Raw genomic sequence first — 15917 nt, forward strand, 5'->3', positions numbered from 1 at the left:
ATAGGCCGAGGGAGCCGGCGTTTGTCCACAGACAGCTTCCGAATCATGTGGCCAGCATGACAAAGCTGCTTCTGGCGAACCAGAGCAGCGCACGGAAACACCGTTTACCTTCCCACCGGAGCGGTCCCCCCGTTGCAGGGATTCGAACCGCCAACCTTCTGATCAGCAAGCCCTAGACTCTATGGTTTAACCCACAGCGCCACCTGGATCCCTTAAAAAAGGGGAGTTGTTGGCCTGTATTAAGCATATTGATATGGTTATTTTGAAGGACAAAGGAGTAACAGCAACAAATGCCCTCAAAATGCTTTTCTACTTTAAATTTAATCTGAAAGCACATCTGAGATCAGGCCTTGCCTCCTGGCAGCTGAATTCACCTTGATCCATTATGGAGGCAAGTAAACTTGCACAACTTGGTCAGATAAGCCTCTTCTTGATTTTATATTTTTGGATATGAGGCCGCCCAACTCTTCTTACTTACTCCTTTCCCAAATGAAACTGAAACTCCACTTTTACCCTTGGGCTGGTTCCTACATTACAGTTATCAGATGGTTTGTTTTTCACTGTCAACCTCAACCATGTAGGAAATAATCTGCATGGGTCTTACGTCTTCTATGACAATTAAGAGATTTGTGGTAACGACATAATTATTTTAAGCAGGTTTGTTACACACCCGCAACTCATTACAGAACAGTACTTGTAACTCTCAGTACTGTGGGAAAATTTACCATGGGTAAGGTTGCCAACTGACCTGAAAAAACCTGACGCCAGTCACACTCTGCAGCCATTAGTGATCTGTAGAAATCAGTGAGTAAAGGTGTCACAGCATGAGATTACTACTTTCCTGTGCTAATGCCTGCATGCCAAGGTGCTGTTAAACTAGCAGGGGCTAATTTTTTAAAAAAAAAATGTTGGAAACCCTAGATAGGACTGCCATCTTTGTTTTAATTTTTACGCCTTTGAGGCTCCTGTGCCTCTCTTAAGTAGCACATCTGAAATAAATACAAACAAATAATACTTGAAGCTTTTCTTGGCATGCAAGTAAAAAAAAAATGGGGGAAAGGTGATAAATTTCTATGAGTCAAACTCCTGCTGGGCACAGGAGCAGAACCAGGGGAAAGGTAGAAATCAAAATTGGCATTAAATGAAACTACAAATTCTCCACATAGAATCATAGAGTTGGAAGAGACCACAAGGGCCATCCAGTCCAACCCCCTGCCAAGCAGCAAACACCATCAAAGCATTCCTGACAGATGGCTGTCAAGCCTCCGCTTAAAGACCTCCAAAGAAGGAGACTCCACCACACTTCTTGGCAGCAAATTCCACTGTCGAACAGCTCTTACTGTCAGGAAGTTCTTCCTAATGTTTAGGTGGAATCTTCTTTTTTGTAGCTTGAATCCATTGCTCTGTGTCCGCTTCTCTGGAGCAGCAGAAAACAACCTTTCACCCTCTTCCATATGACATCCTTTTACAGTATATATTTAAACATGGCTATCATATCACCCCTTAATCTTCTCATCTCCAGGCTAAACATACCCACCTCTGTAGCGTTTTGTATTTCTAGGCAAGACATGTCCCAAGATGAACTTCACTGCAGTGCAAAGCACAGGAAGGCAGATCACTGAAACGTGTTCCTGTAATAGCATAAATGATGTTGAGGAACATCCCACACATATACACAAACATAGACCGATGAGCATCTGAAGCCAAGAAATAGTGACTTGCTCCAAACTGTTTAGGTAAGGACACAGCTCAGCTACTTTGCACAGAGTGAGAGGGTAGATTCTGAATTGCATTTTTCAAATTCTTCCTAACAGAAAAACTCATTCTCAGTATGTAGGAAACTAGAACATCAGGAGGAAAGATTTAGGCTTGGGCTTCTCAAGCTGCAGAATAAGGCGGTATAATGCCGAAATGGGAGTGTTAACTTGTCCAATCAAACTGCATGTGGGAGGTATCATATTTTTGAATGTTCTGTGGTTAAAAAGACAACAACCCTGCGGGTAGAAAACTAGCACCGTAGGCAAAGAGCTTGGAGAGAACCATTCCAACTAATGTGCTACTTTTTTCCTCTTCATGCAGTTTATTATTTGGTGGGAGCATTCAGGGCCAGCCCATCCATTAGGCAAAGTGAGCCCCTTGCCCCAAGTGGTCATTTGGAAGAGGCTTCAGTGCCCGTGCCTCTGACCTATGGGCTCCACTCACCTGTAGAGCTGCCTGTCACCATGGACCTAGGAGCATTCAAAAGTGTTTTTGCACATTAGAGCAGGAAGAGGAATGCTCATTCTTTTCACCCCAGGACCCTTCTCTTTTTCTGCCCCATGTGTAGGATCAACCTGGCTCTCATCCTGATTCACTAGTTTGCTACATAAAGAGTAGCATGCAATCTCTATACGCAGTGCGTGGGCAGGGTGCAGGAGGAATAAAATTAATTAATTATTGTGCTTTTGACTAGCAAGGGAAATCTTCCATATCCTGTGTAATTATTTGGCAGGGATCAAGCATTGATGAATTTGTATTCCATTATTAATTACATAAGGGACCCAGGTGGCACTGTGGGTTAAACCACTGAGCCTAGGGCTTGCTGATCAGAAGGTCAGCGGTTCGAATCCCTGTGATGGGGTGAGCTCCCGTTGCTCGGTCCCAGCTCCTGCCAACCTAGCAGTTCGAAAGCACATCAAAATGCAAGTAGATAAATAGGAACCGCTACAGCGGGAAGGTAAACGGCGTTTCCATGTGCTGCTCTGGTTTGCCAGAAGCGGCTTTGTCATGCTGGCCACATGACCTGGAAGCTATACGCCGGCTCCCTCGGCCAATAATGCGAGATGAGCGCGCAACCCCAGAGTCGGTCACGACTGGACCTAATGGTCAGGGGTCCCTTTACCTTTACCTTATTAATTACATAATTACCCCAAACTTCCAAAACCACGGTTCAGTCTTTTCCCTGTCACCCACAACTATGTTGCTGTACTATATTTTCAGAACAAAATTTTAACAATTCCTTCCAGTAGCACCTTAGAGACCAACTAAGTTTGTCATTGGTATGAGCTTTCGTGTGCATGCAAACTTAGTTGTTCTCTAAGATGCTACTGAAAGGAATTTTTTTATTTCGTTTCGACTACGTCAGACCAACACGGCTACCTACCTGTAACTATATTTTCAGTGACTGAGAGGTTACCTAGATGTGTCTGCCCATCTTCTCTGCTTAGTCAATCATAAAAACCAGCGAATCTCACTCCTGTCTCTAGGGAGCAATCTTGTACATAGCTATCAAGGAGCTGAGTAACGTACAGTTACTGCAGTATATATTTTATTACTTGTGCATTTCATACAATTTATACACCACTTGAATGGGGCCCAGAATTTGCTAAGTGCTACACACAGAATTAAAAAGGTTGTCCCTGCAATCTAAAAGGCACCACACAAAAGGAAAGGGAGGTGGAGAGGGAGAATATTTCTCCCTGATGTACTAGTTTTTTAACTTGCATAGAGTTGTTGTTAATATGGGCACATTAGAAAATGTCTTCCTCCATGTGCAGCTTAGAATGGAGCAATCCACTCTCCTCCTTCAGAATTCATGTTGAAACCAGACAATGAATCTGCCTAGTTTTGTGGAATTCATTGTAATTAGGTAGTAAGACTGGAGTGTGCTATGCCAGACCCATCCACTGGAACCTTGGTTCTCGAACGGCTTAGTTGACGAAGAAATTGGCTCCCAAATGCTGAAAACCCAGAAGTAAGTGTTCCAGTTTTTTAACGTTTTTCGGAAGCCAAACGTCTAATGCGGCTGCCGGCTATTGTTTCCGGGGCGCCTGCACCAACTGGAAGCCCCGCCTTGGTTTTTGACCATTTCAGAAGTCGAACGGACTTCCGGAACGGATTAAGTTCGAGAACCAAGCTTCCACTGTATTTGAAAACTGTGTTGTGTGAAAGGTAAAGGTAAAGGGAGCCCTGACCATTAGGTCCAGTCGTGACCGACTCTGGGGTTGCACGCTCATCTCGCATTATTGGCCGAGGGAGCCGGCGTACAGCTTCCAGGTCATGTGGCCAGCATGACAAAGCCACTTCTGGCGAACCAGAGCAGCACATGGAAACACTGTTTACCTTCCCGCTGTAGCAGTTCCTATTTATCTACTTGCATTTTGACGTGCTTTCGAACTGCTAGGTTGGCAGGAGCTGGGACCGAGCAACGGGAGCTCACCCCGTCACAGGGATTTGAACTGCTGACCTTTTGATCAGCAAGCCCTAGGCTCAGTGGTTTAACCCACAGCGCCACCTGGGTCCCTTGTGTTGTGTGAAAACATCCCTGCAAATGTATATAACATTTTAAGCTGGGGAATATGTGGCCCCAGCAGCTTAAAAAACCTCAACACACCAGTGGCAAAGATTTAGCACAGCATTTACCTTAACATGCAAGTTTACTTCATGCAAGGCAAGGAGCTTTTTATGTGAGGGATTATTATTAACAATCATAATGCACAACCCCACATAGCTGTCAAGTTCTCCCTTTTTATAAGGGAAATTCCCTTATGCTGAATAGGCTTCCTCACGAGAAAAGGGAAAACTTGACAGCTATGCAACCCCAATATATAATCCTGACTGCAAAGCTCAAATTGATTTTTAGCATGATATACATTAAAACTGTATTCCCTATATGGCAGAGCTCTCCAGCATAAATTATCCCCCCTTTCAGCAGTCAATGGGAACCCCACCCCCCCTTTATGGTTTTCTGAACCCTGTAGGCAAATATATATTGTTGGACAATTAAGATGATTTTTTTCAGTTAAGACATCAAATTGCAAGGAGGACAATGGAAACAAAAAGTCTTTTGTTCAGGCTAAACTGTTCCTAATGATCCCCTGTATCAACAGCGGCACCAGTGGAGGTATCAACAAGGCCCTGTATTGAGACCCCTTTCAAAAGGCTAAGCAGAGCAGAACGTGAAGTAGAAACTCACAGAGAGTTGCTGGCTCTTCGCACCACCTTGGTGGTCTGACTGCAGAAAAGGGATAGGAGAAAACAAGAGCAAAAATAGATAGAAACCTGACATATCATCCTACAAATAGCAAGGCATGCTTGAAATTTGCTCTGGGGCTTCATTTCATTTTCAAATAAGAGACTGCAAGTGAGGACCTGTGAAATTTCATGGAAGTGTGTGCAAGAGAGAAGGGGTGGGGTGAATGAACCCTCCGAAACTTTAAGGGTTGCCCACTTATGTGTCACAGAAAAGGAGAAAAGAAAAAATAAAGTGGACACAGATTTGCATCTGCTAATTTATATGTACAGGTGCAAGTACATATAAATTTACTAGGAATATAAATAATTCCTATGAGTTAAAATAGAAATATATTTCACGGTAGTAGTGAAGACTGTGACCAGGTGACCTGTATGTATGCCTTCTGCAAATTGCTGATGGACTGCTTCAAGGCAGGGAAGTAATAGTACCATTCTATTCTGCCTTGGTCAGGCCACACCTGGAATACTGTGTCCTGTTCCGTGCACCACAAATTAAGAAGGATATTGACAAGCTGGAACATTTGCAGAGGAGGGCAACCAAGAAAATCAAGAGACTGGAAACCAAGCTTTATGAGGAAAGGTTGAAGGAGCTGGGTATGTTTAGCCTTGGAAAGAGGAGACTGAGAGGAGATGTGACAGCCATCTTCAAATATCTCAAGGGCTGTCACATGGGAGATGGAGCAAGCTTGTTTTCTCCTGCTCTGGAGCATGGGACTTGAACTAATGGCTTTATGTTACAAGAAAGGAGATTAAACTTCAGGAAGAACTTTCTGACTAAGAGCTATTCAAAAGTGGAACAAATTCTCTTGGGAGGTTGTGGGCTCTCCTTCCTTAGAGGTTTTTAAGCAGAGTTTCGATGGCCACCTGTCATGGATGCTTTAGTTGAGAGTTCTGCATTGCAGGGGGTTGGACTAGTTGACCCTTAGAGTCCCTTCCAACTCTCCAATTCTAGGAACCCTGAAAAGCCACTACCACTGAATATAGAAAATACTGAGCTCCATGGAGCAATGATCTGAATCAGTATAACACAGATTCCTATGTTCCCTACTATCATTAATGTGCATAGGCTTGCATTCTTACAGGCCTATAGCCAGTGTGATTTAGTGGTTAACATAACGTTCAGTGGAGGACCTTATCGTTGTACATCCACTTGTCTCTTTGGGCCAATTTTTTTCTTTGTGAATTAGATTGTTGTTGTTGTTTAGTCATTTAGTCATGTCCGACTCTTCGTGACCCCATGGACCAGAGCATGCCAGGCTCTCCTGTCTTTCCACTGCCTCCTGCAGTTTTGTCAGACTCATGTTCGTAGCTTCGAGAACACTGTCCAACCATCTCGTCCTCTGTCATCCCCTTCTCCTTGTGCCCTCCATCTTTCCCAACATCAGGGTCTTTTCCAGGGAGTCTTCTCTTCTCATGAGGTGGCCAAAGTATTGGAGCCTCAGTTTCAGGATCTGTCCTTCCAGTGAGCACTCAGGGCTGATTTCCTTCAGAATGGATAAGTTTGATCTTCTTGCAGTCCATGGGACTCTCAAGAGTCTCCTCCAGCACCATAATTCAAAAGCATCAATTCTTCAGTGATCAGCCTTCTTTATGGTCCAGCTCTCACTTCCATACATCACTACTGGGAAAACCATAGCTTTAACTATACGGACCTTTGTAGGCAAGGTGATGTCTCTGCTTTTTAAGATGCTGTCTAGGTTTGTCATTGCTTTTCTCCCAAGAAGCAGGCGTCTTTTAATTTCGTGACTGCTGTCACCATCTGCAGTGATCATGGAACCCAAGAAAGTAAAATCTCTTTCTTGAATTAGATATAATAGCACAAATCCAGATTTTATTCATGCATACTACGTGATGATGTAGGCTGTGCAAACAGAAATATTTATGGAAACCATTTATTACATTGTTATCCTGTGTATCTCAGGTCAGTCTACATGGTTTCCTCTTGCCACTTTGTCCTCACAATAAGCCTGAAAAGTAGATTAGACTCAGAGAAAGCAACAGAGTCAGGTTACCTAGTAACCTGCATGGTTTCCGTGGGATTTGAACCCAGGTCCCTCTACTATCTTCAATATGGTGCCTTGTAAACCACACTAGCTCTTAAGAGTCTAGGAACATGATGGGAAATGAGACACACAGCTGGTGTACTTGGGGAAAACATGGCCTTAAAGAATTACAGGAAGGGAAAAACTGCAGCACAACTTGTAACCTTAAGCTATTTAGCTCCTGTAAAAATCCAAAGCTTCACAGTGGCCTGCAAGTTAAATGCCTGTCCGAAGATGTTGTGTACTTCTCCGCAGCTGTCAGAAAAGTGTCTCTTTATACAACTGGGGGTTAATGAGGTTATGAATAATTTCCTGCTTTAGTCCCCTTGTTTTATTTTATGCCCAAAATGTTTCTGAACAATGTGAAAGGCAACCTTCCGCCAAAATCCAACCGGAAAGAAAATGCACGCATTGAATTCCTTGCCTCTTTCCCCATAATTAGGAGGTGGTGATTGGTCTGATAATAGGACCCCTTCATGTGGATGGTTTTTGGACTGACATTGATTTAAATCTGCCAAGCCTTTTCAGAAAGGGGTCAGGAGCTTTGTGAACTGTTGTGATCCAGTTCCCGACAGTTGTTTGGTGAGGGCTAAGTTTATATTAGAACACACAACCTGACTAACTCCAATTCTTTCTACCTAGAAATGAACATCATGAGGAGACTAGCTCCTTCAACCAAGGCCTGGTCTTTGTGAAGCACAGTTTCTCCCGTCAAAGCAAAACAAAGTTATGCTTCAGTGACCAGGGCTGCATATACACCACACATTTCCAACACATTATGCCACCTACTCCTGATTCTGGGAACTGTAGTTCACTCCCCACAAAGCTACAATTCCCAGCACCCTTAAACTCCCCGGACTCTTTGGGGGAAATAATGTGCTTTAAAGTTTAAAGGGTTGTTCAACAGTAGAACAGACTCCCACAAGAGGGGGTAGACCAGGCATCCCCAAACTTCGGCCCTCCTGATGTTTAGGACTACAATTCCCATCTTCCCCAACCACTGGTCCTGTTAGCTAGGGATCATTGGGGGTGCCTGGGGTAGACTCTCCTTTGAAGGTTTCTTTGGATGACCATCTGCATTGCACGGGGTTGGACTAGATGACCCTTAGGGTCCCTTTCATTTAACCACCCCAATACCATTGTAAGCACAAATTACTGGGAATGCAGAATAAAAAGAATGTCTTGAGGGGCCCAAGGTGTGTAATAGAGGGAAGGTGTCACTCAAGATTAGTGGTTTTTGATGGCACTGGATGGAAAGATCTTAATGATCAGGTTGTTTGTTTATCAGATTTCTTACCCCAAGGCCCCAGAGCAGGTTACAATATTAAAATCCCATAAAAAAGATTTAAAACAAAGAATTTACATCAGACAATGGAACTGGTCTCACAAAAATCAAAGGCCAGGGTAAAGAAGCAAGTCTTTAGCAAATGATGAAAACTATATAATTATGCTTCTGTCCTGTCAGCTGTCTGTCCTTAATGTGTGCTGCCTAATATAAAACTGATAATAATAATAATAATAATAATAATAATAATAATAATAATAATAATACCTACAAGGATTTCTTCTGTGTGCAAACATATTCATATATGCTTGTAAGGTATTTGGGGTCTAGGTTGCAAGACAAAATGTACCAAAGAATGTATCACACTTTAGAGTTTTATACCATTAAACTATGCCACATGTTGTCTCTGTTACTTGAAAAGTTTCTACTCAAAAGGCAGCAATGTACTTATGAGTCTTTCTGATAAACGGTTGACTACAACTGACTGCAGTCTGCTGGCTGCAGCTTCAAAGGCTTCATGGTTTGGAAATTCCAGACAGATAAAAAATTGTTGAAAACACCTTACCTTATTTTCTGAAACCCTCCCCAGAAGAGCTCCCCCAGAAGAGGAATTTTTAATTTATCCAGGGCAAAATGAGCAATTAGGTTGTTTTTTTTACTGTCATCATTTTATTTTCTGTCATCATTTTATTTTCTTCCCTTTTAAATTGCCTTTAATCTGTTTTTTAAAAGAGGTGTGACCTGCACACATCAGAGGAGAGACTATTCAATCACTTGCCTCAGTCACTTGCCTCTTGGGTATTATTATTATGGAAAACTTTACTTGATCCTATGCATCATCTTCGGTGTGTGTGTGTGGCTGCTCTTCCAGCCTTATCACTGGAGGCCCAGGTGACCTTGGTGACTAGGAACCAGCTTCAGCTAATATGACAGCTGCAACCGTTCCTAATCCAGGATAGCTTGATGAAAGTAGGTAGTCCAGGCATGGGTAACTGTGATCCACTCTATGTAAGTCTTCCCTTGCAGTTGGTAACAGAAACTGGTTAGTGCAGAATGCTGCAGCCAGATTGCCGACAGCCCATTATACCTATGCATTGACTATATGCCTCTGATACCCTCCCCAGTGACATTTTGTTGTTTTTGCAGACTCTTCCCCCAACTTACTTTTCACCGACTGTGGTTGCTGGCACCAGGTATGGGGTCCCCAAAGTGTGGGGGGGTGGAAGCCTCACCCCTATTCACCCACCCGCCATTGAGGGATGGCACAACACGACCCATTTACACTGTCTGTCAGCTCCACAACCCTAGAATATAGTTCAGGGATATATGGACTGCCTTGAACAATAAAAGGGATTTGATACCTAAACCAATTTATCACACTGGTTTATGGATTTCATAGCATCATAGGATTGTTGAGTTGGAAGGGATGCCAAGGTCATCTAGTCTAAACCCCCGCAATGCAGAAATATCAACTAGATCACACATGACCATTGGCCATCCACCTCCTTTCATGGCAGTCTGTTCCTCTGTCAAATAGCACTTACTGTCAGAATCTTCCTTACTATAGGAAATCCTTACAATCTTCCCAGACAGATAAATTGCTTAAAACACACCGTGTTATTCTCTAAATGCTACTCAGGGCAGCTCACAAGAGTTTCTGAGAAAGGAAACTCCTCTCTTCGTTGTTTTCTTATACTTTTGCTTGGAATGAAAACCTACAAGTGTTGCCAGTTTCAGAGTTGTAATGAACTCAAAAGCTGCCTTTCTAAATCATGCTGTTTGAAAATGTGGCATTTCCCCTTTCTTTTTACAGAGACCCCCAGCTACAGGGGGTTGGTTATTTGACCTGAAATGACCACATAGAGCACCTCTTTTTATTTTTACATATGATCAAATAAAGCTATGGCCTTCTTAACCATAATTCATTGCATTTAACTCTCTCCCCCTTTCATTCTCCTATGGTGCAACCAGTGGTTTGACATTCCAGCCAAACCGCTTCAAAGAGGACTATGAAGTTTTAGTGTTTGAATTTTATTATTCCTTTCTTCCAGTATCTCTTGCATTGGAAAGATAAGACCTTCTTTATGCCAAAGGCATGAAGTTGTACAAAGCATCCATGTAAACCTGGTTGGGTAACAGAAAGAAAGAAAGAAAGAAAGAAAGAAAGAAAGAAAGAAAGAAAGAAAGAAAGAAAGAAAGAAAGAAAGAAAGAAAGATCTCTCTGGAAAGCAGTTTTTAAATTCTATGTGCACATTTGGCCACAATATAATTTCCTATGGTAATGCCTCTCACACACTTTCCCAGACTTTTACCAGCACCAATGAAGCCTGCAGGACCTCATTGTAATGTTAATTAATCATCTTAATGGACTGTTTGAACAGAAACATTCATCACCTTTTGTACCACAATGATTTTTTAAAATATTAAAACAACCTTAAATGGTTAAGTGGGCAATTAATGCCTATCAGACCAACCACTGTGGGCTAGTAATCTATAACTATAAATCACGGGTAGATCATAATTGTCCTGTTTAATTAACACCTTCAGGGATTTCATCATTAGCTAGCCTTTAAGGGGTCGTTCATGTTCACTCTAAGGAAAAGTGTCTTTATGTGAAAAGCACTAATTTTAGTGACTTACATCAAGTAAGAGGGGGAGAAGGCATAGCCCTTTTTCAAAGGAAATGGCATTCATTGGTGCTGTACTGTATTTTAGAATCTTTGTTCACCATTATGAGCTTCATGCATTAAGAACATTAAGTAGAGCCTGCTAAATTAGACCAATGGGCCCATCTCATCTAGCATCCTGTCAGGGCCGGCTCTAGGTAGAGTCCCGGTGGCGCGGGGCGCCAGGGCAGGGGCGCCGGAGCGATTTCCGCCCCTCAGCGCCAGGGCGCGCGACCTGCTCAAGACTGCCCTGCATCCTGTTCTCATAGTGGCCAAATGATATGTAGCCATCAGAAAGGTGCCCATGAGGGAATGTACTTCTTGGGGTGAAAAGGTTTCTTTACCCATGGTGCAGACAATACTCAGCTGAAAGGATAAATGTATTCCTATGTATTTTTTTACTCCAACATTTATTGAGGATTTCCTCCTCTGCATAGAGATCCCAGGAGTGAATATTTGCATGCAAAATGTGCTCTGCCACTGAGCTAAGATCCTAATAATTAGGCTATGCACTCTGCCCCTCTAGCACATATAAGCAGTAGGATAAAGGAATGGGAGAAGGGAGCATGCATGCACTGAAGCACACACATCCTGAAGAACACCTAAAACAAGCAATCTCCATACATATTGAATATGGAACGTGCCTATTTTTGTCAGACAAATGTTGGAGGGTATGAAGAGGTCATATTTCCAACTATTAAGTCCATATACTGAAATGAACAAGACAAAAAATGAAATAGTTATAAAGTAGTTTGCCTAAGAGAATATAACCTAATAAAATTACATTTATGATTCTAGATGGATAAGGTAATGTTACTGTAAATGATATTTCTCGCTTCTAAAACTTGCAAATATGATCTCTCTAATCAGGGTCATGTTCTGCCATTAATTTTTAAACAAAATGGATCCAGCAGCATAGTCTGCATAAAAGCTGGTTCAAAAGTTCATAAGTGGGGGCTCATAAGATGAAATAAAGAATTCACCACCTTCAAACTTAATATGAGCCAAGTCCAAATGTCATTGACATTTGGGCATGGCTGAATTTGAACTCACCCCAGCACCATCATGCCACACAACTGATCTATCCTCCCCCTCACCCCACACCTTACCTGATGGTACCAGAAATATATAATTTTTCTAGAATGCCTGAGTATTTTGTAGAGATATAAAGCATGCCAGAAAAGTAAATAAAGTAAATATATATGCTCCTGAGAATCTCTTCTGCATGCTCATCTCAGTACCCAAAATACAGAAAGCCTTAGGATGCTATGGGTTGTGTCAACTACAGTAGTTCAAAAACAGAGTAGGCGCCCATTGAAATTACAGTGGTACCTCAGGTTAAGTACTTAATTGGTTCCGGAATCCGTAAATAACCTGAAGCGTACTTAACCTGAAGCGAACTTTCCCATTGAAAGTAATGGAAAGTGGATTGATCAGTTCCAGACAATGAAAAACACCCCCTAAAACAGCAATTTAACACAAATTTTACTGTCTAACGAGACCATTGACCCATAAAATGAAGGCAATAATCAATGTACTGTACTATAAAATAAATAAGACAGTATTGTAGAAAAAATTAACATTTACAGTGGTACCTCGGGTTAAGTACTTAATTGGTTCCGGGGTGCCATTCGTACCCCGAAAAGTACTTAACCCGAGCAGCGATAACATGCGTGCGTGAAGCGTTGATAGAGCACTTCTGCGCATGCGTGAAATGCACAGAACACTTCTGCACAGATCGTTCTGTGCATGTGTGCGGGGTGGAACCCGGAAGTCCGCGGAGTACTTAACCAGAAAGTACGCAACCTGAAGCATACTTACCCCGAGGTATGACTGTAATGAACTTTAGTATTTGGGAAGGATATTTACTGTGTGATTAAACCTTGCAAAGGGTCTGGCATAATACCAGGAAACAGCAGGAGTCAGGAGAACTTCAATAGTTGTATTTATGAACAACAAAACAGCAACCCAACATAGTATCTAGGACTTGCTAGCAGGCAACACTAAGGTTTCAGCTAATTCTCTGAGTATGACTTAACTGGACACAATTCACAGCGTCCATGGTGTCTGATGACCTCATTACGTACTCAAGTACAGCGTACTCTGGTAAAGCATATGTACCTTTTCAAGTGTTCTAGGTATTCCTGTCTCTAAGGGTGCTCCAAGATGCAACTTAATATTTTAACTGTGTAGTTGGTGACAGGTTGTTAAACAAAAACCAAAACAAACCCAGATTTCTCCCAGAAAGGTAACTCCAATTTAAATGAAGAGGAAGGGAAACACAAGCCAGCATTTTTATGAGAATATTGCTGCTTAGGAACTTGCATGCCTGAGGGGTGCTGATGTCACAATACACACCCATCTGGAATTGCCCTGGAGAGCTTCCGCCAGTCAATGTAGACAAATACTGAACTAGGTAGACCAATGAACTCTCAGAAAAAAGCAGCTTCTGGTGTGACTGTTGAATTAGAATGCTGGAATACCCGCTTAAGGAAAAGTTAATTCAGTAACTTTGACTTTAGTTTGAAATTATCTTCTTTGAATCCTGTTGTTGTTTAGTCGTGTCCGACTCTTCGTGACCCCATGGACCAGAGCACGCCAGGCACTCCTTTCTTCCACTGCCTCCCGCAGTATGGTCAAACTCATGTTGGTAGCTTCGAGAACACTGTCCAACCATCTTGTCCTCTGTCGTCCCCTTCCTCTTGTGCCCTCCATCTTTCCCAGCATCGGGGTCTTTTCCAGGGAGTCTTCTCTTCTCATGAGTTGGCCAAAATATTGGAGCCTCAGCTTCAGGATCTTCTTTGAATCCTAACCATGCCCAACTGAAACAAACCCATTCAGAATGAGGGGTTGCGGCCTTGCCTTCTCTTTTGATGTCCTAGGATAGTGTGTTCTCAGTTCTGGCTTACAGGGCCTGTGCTTTAGGTTATTTAAGCTACTAAGGCTGGTTATCATTTAAGTAGTTTGTTTTCGATTATAGCGGCTATAGGCAGAAGGAAAAGAAGGATTGTGAAGTATAGTGTTGAAGCTAATTGACTTAATAATGAATGGATGTTCTATAGGTTGGTCCCCAATTCATGTTAACATGATTATGTTTGAGATTAAAAGTCAAAATAGTATTTGGGATAGTGGGCAATAGCAGTAGGTGCGTTGTTTTGATAAATGGGTTATTGGCATAATAAGTAGGATGAAGATCGAAAATAAAAGGGCTAGGACGCCACCCAACTTGTTAGGGATTGAGCGAAGAATGGCATCATAAGCAAAAAGGAAGTATAATTCTGGCTTAATGTGTGGTGGAGTAACTAGAGGGTTTTTTGAACATTCTGAATGGGTTTGTTTCAGTTGGGCATGGTTGGGATTCAAAGAAGATAATTTCAAACTAAAGTCAAAGTTACTGAATGAACTTTTCCTTAAACGGGTACCCAGGCCTCACGTGAACTGTGAGAAGTATGTTTTGACCTCATGGTTACTTTTTCAGTGCATCTGTCACAAATACAGTTTATCTACCGTAGGTCCTAAACAAACCTTGTGTAGTTATTGTATTTAATAAATGTAGCTTATAACAGAAAGACAACTTTTAATACATCAGGTAACCATTTTCTCCCAACACAACCTGGCAAATTCACACACAATGTGTCTATTTCACGATTTCAAAGGTGTTTTGAGCTCACTGCAGTAAGGAAGAGCTCAATACTTCAGTTATTTGTCTTCATATCATTCTTTTTGCAGTTTCACTGACAGAACAGTTAATAATTCAAGAACTGAAATGCTATTTGGAAGCAGAATTCAACTTAGATCATTCACAGTTCCCATTGGCCAACCACAAAGCAATAAGTCATGCTTTCCTGCATACCCAAATACAGCATGTGATTTACAGTGATGACATCAATCCGATTCATTTGGGCTTGTTCTGAGCCTGAAGAAAAGAATGACCTACACATACATAGGAAAGAGTCCTGAAAAAATGGAAATGTAACTTCCCCTAACTTTTAAGACTGGATGGCGGGGGGAGGGCAAGGAAGTATTTAAAATACTTATTAAGCAAAATAAGAGAAACAAAAAATATGGAGGTCCATAACAGGTTGACAGGAGTCCTTCCACTGCATTTCATGATGAGCAAAATAAAATCAAGGATCTTTGGCAATAATGTTTTTGCCCATTTTCCTTTTATCCCCACATAGGTAAAGGAACCCCTGACCATTAGGTCCAGTCATGACCGACTCTGGGGTTGCGCGCTCATCTTGCGTTATTGGCCGAGGGAGCCGGCGTACAGCTTCCAGGTCATGTGGCCAGCATGACAAAGCCGCTTCTGGCAAACCAGAGCAGCACATGGAAACACCGTTTACCTTCCCGCTGTAGTGGTACCTATTTATCTACTTGCACTTTGACTTGCTTTCGAACTGCTACGTTGGCAGAAGCTGGGACCGGGCAACAGGAGCTCACCCTGTCACAGGGATTCGAACCGCCAACCTTCTGATTGGCAAGCCCTAGGCTCAGTGGTTTAACCCACAGTGCCACCCGCATCCCCTTATCCCCACATACACAGGGATTATGTTCCCAGGTACTGCACATATACGTGAACTTGTGTATACAGTGGTACCTCTGGTTAAGAACTTAATTCGTTCTGGAGGTCCGTTCCTAACCTGAAACTATTCTTAACTTGAGGCACCACTTTAGCTAATGGGGCCTCCCGCTGCTGTTGCGCCGCCGCCGCACAATTTCTGTTCTCATCCTGAAGCAAAGTTCTTAACCCGAGGTACTATTTCTGGGTTAGCAGAGTCTGTAACCTGAAGCGTTTGTAACCTGAAGCGTTTATAACCCGAGGTACCACTGTAGTGGGAAACACCATCTAAAAAGCCAAACTCTGCCAAAAATCTACCAAACTCCATCACAATTGCTCCCTCCAAATCT

The 15917-nt window shown here is 42.4% G+C and overlaps 1 long non-coding RNA gene across 3 annotated transcripts in view; it reads right to left on the reverse strand.

The window, feature by feature from the left end:
• The window catches only part of LOC148685161 (uncharacterized), a 38102-nt gene that overhangs the window by 2358 nt on the left and 19827 nt on the right, over positions 1–15917 (reverse strand). For all 3 annotated transcript variants that reach the window (XR_015951181.1, XR_015951180.1, XR_015951179.1), the window contains 2 exons: positions 1538–1631; positions 749–792 (listed from right to left, as the gene is read on the reverse strand). This is a non-coding gene — a long non-coding RNA (uncharacterized LOC148685161). The remainder of the gene's footprint in view (positions 1–748; positions 793–1537; positions 1632–15917) is intronic.

The sequence above is a fragment of the Zootoca vivipara genome, chromosome 7 (genome assembly GCF_965207765.1).
Source record: "Zootoca vivipara chromosome 7, rZooViv2.hap1.1, whole genome shotgun sequence".
NCBI lineage: Eukaryota > Metazoa > Chordata > Lepidosauria > Squamata > Lacertidae > Zootoca > Zootoca vivipara.